Source organism: Eleginops maclovinus, chromosome 4 (assembly GCF_036324505.1).
Source record: "Eleginops maclovinus isolate JMC-PN-2008 ecotype Puerto Natales chromosome 4, JC_Emac_rtc_rv5, whole genome shotgun sequence".
NCBI classification, from domain to species: Eukaryota; Metazoa; Chordata; class Actinopteri; order Perciformes; family Eleginopidae; genus Eleginops; species Eleginops maclovinus.
The window spans coordinates 5,863,893-5,870,534 of NC_086352.1; the positions used below are offsets into that span (position 1 = coordinate 5,863,893).

At 41.5% G+C, this 6,642-nt stretch overlaps 1 long non-coding RNA gene across 1 annotated transcript; it reads left to right on the top strand.

Annotated features, from left to right (window-relative positions):
- Positions 1-2,415: 2,415 nt before the first annotated feature.
- On the top strand, positions 2,416-5,225 carry LOC134863671 (uncharacterized). The gene is made up of 3 exons (XR_010165696.1): positions 2,416-2,489; positions 2,605-2,627; positions 3,845-5,225. It is a non-coding gene; the product is annotated as an uncharacterized LOC134863671 (long non-coding RNA).
- The last annotated feature ends 1,417 nt before the right edge of the window (positions 5,226-6,642 follow it).

The window sequence follows — 6,642 nt, forward strand, 5'->3', positions numbered from 1 at the left end:
GTTGCCATACAGTTGTGAGAGCGTGTGTGTTTCAGTGTGTGTGTGCATCCTGAGTGCGCAAGGACATGAAGTCTTGCAGCCAATCGCCTCCTCTGCTGCCCGGGTTTGTATTTCTACCACACAAACAGTGCGTCGGCGGCAGCAGGCGCCCAATCACCGCCCCCTTAAAAACATAGTCCCGCCCCCCTGCGTCGGTTCATTGCATTCATTCACAAAGTGTGTCTCAATTATTCGGGAGCTAACTGCAACACATAATGCTGAGGAATGAATTATATCTCATGGCTTATTTTACTGCCTTCATTTATTTAAAACTACATTCAATATAAATTGTATATCAAACTGATTTAGATCACTTCAGGGCTCTGGTTTCAGACAGAGGGTGAAAAGCTGCAGCACAAGCAGTATGAGAAAAAAAGAGCTTTCTGAACATCAGCAGGAGAGGACTCTTTAAAGTAGAGACTCTACATACTGATATACACCTGAACATCAGCAGGAGAGGACTCTTTAAAGTAGAGACACTACATACTGATATACACCTGAACATCAGCAGGAGAGGACTCTTTAAAGTAGAGACTCTACATACTGATATACACCTGAACATCAGCAGGAGAGGACTCTTTAAAGTAGAGACGCTACATACTGATATACACCTGAACATCAGCAGGAGAGGACTCTTTAAAGTAGAGACACTACATACTGATATACACCTGAACATCAACAGGAGAGGACTCTTTAAAGTAGAGACTCTACATACTGATATACACCTGAACATCAGCAGGAGAGGACTCTTTAAAGTAGAGACTCTACATACTGATATACACCTGAACATCAGCAGGAGAGGACTCTTTAAAGTAGAGACTCTACATACTGATATACACCTGAACATCAGCAGGAGAGGACTCTTTAAAGTAGAGACACTACATACTGATATACACCTGAACATCAGCAGGAGAGGACTCTTTAAAGTAGAGACACTACATACTGATATACACCTGAACATCAGCAGGAGAGGACTCTTTAAAGTACAGACTCTACATACTGATGTACACCTGAACATCAGCAGGAGAGGACTCTTTAAAGTAGAGACACTACATACTGATATACACCTGAACATCAGCAGGAGAGGACTCTTTAAAGTAGACTCTACATACTGATATACACCTGAACATCAGTAAGAGAGGACTCTTTAAAGTAGAGACTCTACATACTGATATACACCTGAACATCAGCAGGAGAGGACTCTTTAAAGTAGAGACACTACATACTGATATACACATGAACATCAGCAGGAGAGGACTCTTTAAAGTAGAGACTCTACATACTGATATACACCTGAACATCAGCAGGAGAGGACTCTTTAAAGTAGAGACACTACATACTGATATACACCTGAACATCAGCAGGAGAGGACTCTTTAAAGTAGAGACTCTACATACTGATATACACCTGAACATCAGCAGGAGAGGACTCTTTAAAGTAGACTCTACATACTGATATACACCTGAACATCAGCAGGAGAGGACTCTTTAAAGTAGAGACACTACATACTGATATACACCTGAACATCAGCAGGAGAGGACTCTTTAAAGTAGACTCTACATACTGATATACACCTGAACATCAGCAGGAGAGGACTCTTTAAAGTAGAGACTCTACATACTGATATACACCTGAACATCAGCAGGAGAGGACTCTTTAAAGTAGAGACACTACATACTGATATACACCTGAACATCAGCAGGAGAGGACTCTTTAAAGTAGAGACACTACATACTGATATACACCTGAACATCAGCAGGAGAGGACTCTTTAAAGTAGAGACTCTACATACTGATATACACCTGAACATCAGCAGGAGAGGACTCTTTAAAGTAGAGACTCTACATACTGATATACACCTGAACATCAGCAGGAGAGGACTCTTTAAAGTATGAGGTGGACTTGGTATGAAACCCTCACTTAGTTAAATGTAAACATCAAACTGTTCCAGAGGACAAACATGAAGGGTCTCCAACATATCAGATATACTCCCGCCCACACATCCAACACAATGTGGTACAAACAAAAGAGGGTGAGTCACTCCTCTCCGCTTAGAGAGACCCTGAATGGATTTATGACAATGCCCCCCCCCCCCCCCCCTTCCTCTTTGAGCTAATGATCCTCCAGCCAGCCAACAACACTTTCCACCCAGTCTGCTTCAAAACCCATGAGCATGAGCTTCATATTTGTCACGCTACATGTATGTTTTCACTCTAATGTGATCATGTATTATATTGTTTCTGTGTGCATGTAGAACCAGTGATAACCACTAGAGGGCAGAACTAATCAATCCAACTGTATTTGTGATGCACCTTTCCTGCAGGTTAGATGGCTGACATGCTGACATTGGTCCACTGTTTAGTCTGTGTTTTGTTAAGTCAGTGTTTAAACTGAGTACACCGTGCTCTCTCACCAGAGAAGAGCTCCTACACATCAGAGGAACAAGTCAGGTACAGGACGAGGAAGCAAAACCAGAGGAAAATACAGAACAGAAAGCTGTAATCCTGACAGCTCGTCGTAGTTTGCCCAATTAACAATATATATTATGTTCTGTTTGCATTCCAGATGTTTTATACTTCAGGAAAACGGTAAGGAACTCCTCTTTGTCTCCTTCTCTGATATGTAATTCCTCATCCTCCTCCTCCTCCTCCTCCTCCTCCTCCCGCTGAGGATGTCAGGGTTGCAGTGCATGAGTGAAAGGGGTTTTAAGTCTCTTATTCTGTGGAAGCTGGCTTTCAGAAACCCTACACACGAGGCTCTTCTTCTAAACCCACACAACAAACCTCCAAATCAGCCTCAGTTTCACTTCTTTTTCCTTTCAAAGCAAGATGAAAGGGGATCGCTGAAGAGATGCTGTTCTGAAATGAGGATCAGAGAATGATGACGTAAAGCTTCCAACTCTCACTCACTTTTCTGCTCAGCCTTCACAACTTTCTCAAAAAGTTTCATTTTGAAGAAGGAACAACAATGCAGTGTTGGGACTTCCTGTACGACTCAGAGAGAAAGCCTCATGTATTTGTTACTCAGGAAGCGACCGAGAATACTCATTTCAATTTCCAGCGCTTCAGGTATACTTGCTGCATCTCACTCATTGGTCATTTGTAGGGGTTTGTTTTTTGGTAAATAAAACGTGGTTTTGCGTGTGCAAGCATCAGACTGTTATTCCTACCTGTTTTATTAGATAAAGTGTAAGTGACACTGCATGTGCTTGTGAGTTATTGAACCTAAAACTGGAAAATGCTGCTTCTGGTTTGTATTCTCCTTCAGTGCTCTATTGGTTTTAGTGCATGTAAATGGTCTGCAAAGGCAAAAATCCCAGTGTCCCATCCAGAATGAGTTTCTCATCGTGTAAGTAAGGGGTAATGTGCAGAGAGGAGGACACTGTTGGAAAAACAACACCTGACAGGTGGATCACTGAGCCCCATCCTGTTTCTGATCCACTAACAGGTCCTTAAACGCTGCAGAGCCCTGACCGTGTTCCTGTCTGTCTGCTTCTGGTCTCTGACGTCCAGAGGCCTCCTTAGTTCATAGTCCTTAACAGCGATCTGTTCGACTGTCATATTTACCTCTGAAATGTCCCAATTGACCAATCAGATCGAGTATTCAACTGAGCCGTGTAATAATTCATCAACTCTTTTCCGGAGTGTCCTTCAAACTTAAAGCGAGAAAAAGGGATTTTCCTCCGAGAAATTCAAGGTCATTACTACACAAGTGATCATGGTGTGTGTTACATGCCAGGCAGGCTGAACGTGTGCTGTTGTTTTCCCTCCTGCTCTTTTCTCTTCTCCCCCTCTCTTCAATGCAGCTGATCGGTACCTGCTGCTGCACCTGAGACTGATGGCTGATTGGATCCCCTCACCCTCAGCTGGCCTATCAGCAGGCAGGGCTGATCACAAAGGAAGCAGCCAGGAAGCTTTCTGTCTCTCTGACCTGGGCCTGCTGCGGACTCCGTAGCCTGCAGGGTCATTGTGTTAGTGTGTGACTCGAGACAGAGTCTTGTTCTGTTTACTGTGGAGGTGTGTGTGGTGGGAGGTGGAGGCGTTAGGTAAGTTTGGGGTACCCTCTACATTTCATCGCGTAGTTTAAGCCACACTAGGTTAGTGGATTGTTGCCGCCCCTGTATTTTGCTTTGTTCCATCCTGCAGAGAGTGGGGGGGTTTGTTTGAGTTGTTGTTTTAAGGATAGATTTAGAGAGGGGTCTTGTTTTGTTGTATTTATTTCTTTTGTTTGGCACAATATCCCTCGTCTCCCCCTCCTCCTCCTCCCCCTCCTCATCTGAAAGACTAATACACCTTTGTTAACTTTCACTCTGACTCTCTCCATTATTGGTTGTTTTGTTATTGTCCCCTGGTCCCCTCGACCTTGGTGGGGGATGTAACGGAGTGGCTGGTTTTTCCTTTAAGTGAGAAAATAGTTTTCTGTGACGCGTTAAACCTCAACAACGCTGAATATAAAGAGCGTGTTTCGGAGAACTGACATGCCTGTTTGCAAACACACTGACTCTGTTCCCTGTTGTTCTATAAATGTGTCCGCCCTCCGGCCAAAGGGGGTCTGGAAGGCAGCCTCATGTCGCTCCGGATCAGAACTTTTACTATATCCTCTCGGGCAGGAGAAGGAGCACCCATTAACACACACACAACTCTGAATCATCCCTGTGTGTGTGTGTGTGTGTGTGTGTGTGTGTGTGTGTGTGTGTGTGTGTGTGTGTGTGTGTGTGTGTGTGTGTGTGTGTGTGTGTGTGTGTGTGTGTGTGTGTGTGTGTGTGTGTGTGTTACAGATTTACACTTGAATAGGCGCTTAATATAGCTTTGCAGTCGTCAAATTAAACACACTATTATCCGTGCTTTTAATCCTGGACCATTTTGTCCTTATCTATTTATAATGACTCGTAGAATAAAGGAAGACAAAATGAATCAATACAACAAATATAAAAACCCAAAAGAAATACATATAATAAACATAAATAATACAAATATTAAGGATGATTATAATAGAGGTTAATTGACCAACTTAAAAGGAAACATTGCTGATAAAACTGTTAATAATATAAGTTCAAACCTATAAAACAAATAAATCAAAATAAAATGTATTAATAATAAAGATTTGGGGATTGAAGACGATGTCAGTATAAAGTATACTTTATTTTTGCACAATTAGAGGATCCTGGGACTTTATTATTTACAAAGTCCCTTAAGTTTTGGGAACGTTTTTTTTACCCACATTTCAGGTAAAACCACACTATTAGTTTGTTCCCCCTTGTATGAGAATAAGAGGGGTTTTTAGAGTTTGTTTTGTAGTTCTGAGAAGCTGTGTTTTGATTTATATTATGTTTGGCAAATTGCCTGACCCCCTCGCATGGTTACAGAAACACCTGAATGACTTGACACCTTCTACTACACATTTCAAACTGTCTTCCCTTTATATGTGTTTATTTTTCCCCTCGATTGTTAAATTGATTTACCAAATAGAAAATGGGGTTTTTAATGAGCTAAATCAACAACAAATAAATTGTTTCAGCACAGGTTTTTCAAATCAAGCAAACACTGAGCCTTTTATAAAAGTGCACCCCTCTTGAAACTGAAGCATCATGCGCCCGAAGAACACATATCCCCAGAAAGGACACCGAAAACACACAAATCGAATCATCCCGTTTATGTGTTGTGGTTATTTGGGTGTAAGTGTTACAAATAGGGGGGGGGGGGGGGGGGGGGGTTGTAATGAGAGGCAGGGGAGACAGTTCTCAGGACCCACTTTTTCCTTCGTCAATAAATCACACCCAAAGTTTGGAACCACTGCAGTAATATATATATATACATATCTTGTACTTGAGTCAAAGTAGAAGTACTCAGATCCTGTACTTGAGTAAAGTAGAAGTACTCGGGTCTTGTACTTGAGTAAAGTAGAAGTACTCAGATCCTGTACTTGAGTAAAGTAGAAGTACTCGGGTCTTGTACTTGAGTCAAAGTAGAAGTACTCAGATCTTGTACTTGAGTAAAGTAGAAGTACTCAGATTTTGTACTTGAGTCAAAGTAGAAGTACTCAGGTCTTGTACTTGAGTAAAGTAGAAGTACTCAGGTCTTGTACTTGAGTCAAAGTAGAAGTACTCAGATCTTGTACTTGAGTAAAGTATGAGTACTCAGATCTTGTACTTGAGTAAAGTAGAAGTACTCAGATTTTGTACTTGAGTAAAGTAGAAGTACTCAGATCTTGTACTTGAGTCAAAGTAGAAGTACTCAGATCTTGTACTTGAGTAAAGTAGAAGTACTCAGATATTGTACTTGAGTAAAGTAGAAGTACTCAGATCTTGTACTTGAGTCAAAGTAGAAGTACTCAGGTCTTGTACTTGAGTAAAAGTAGAAGTACTCAGATCTTGCACTTGAGTAAAGTAGAAGTACTCAGATCCTGTACTTGAGTAAAGTAGAAGTACTCAGATATTGTACTTGAGTCAAGTAGAAGTACTCAGATCTTGTACTTAAGTAAAAGTAGAAGTACTCAGGTCTTGTACTTGAGTAAAAGTAGAAGTACTCAGATCTTGTACTTGAGTAAAGTAGAAGTACTCAGGTCTTGTACTTGAGTAAAAGTAGAAGTACTCAGATCTTGCAC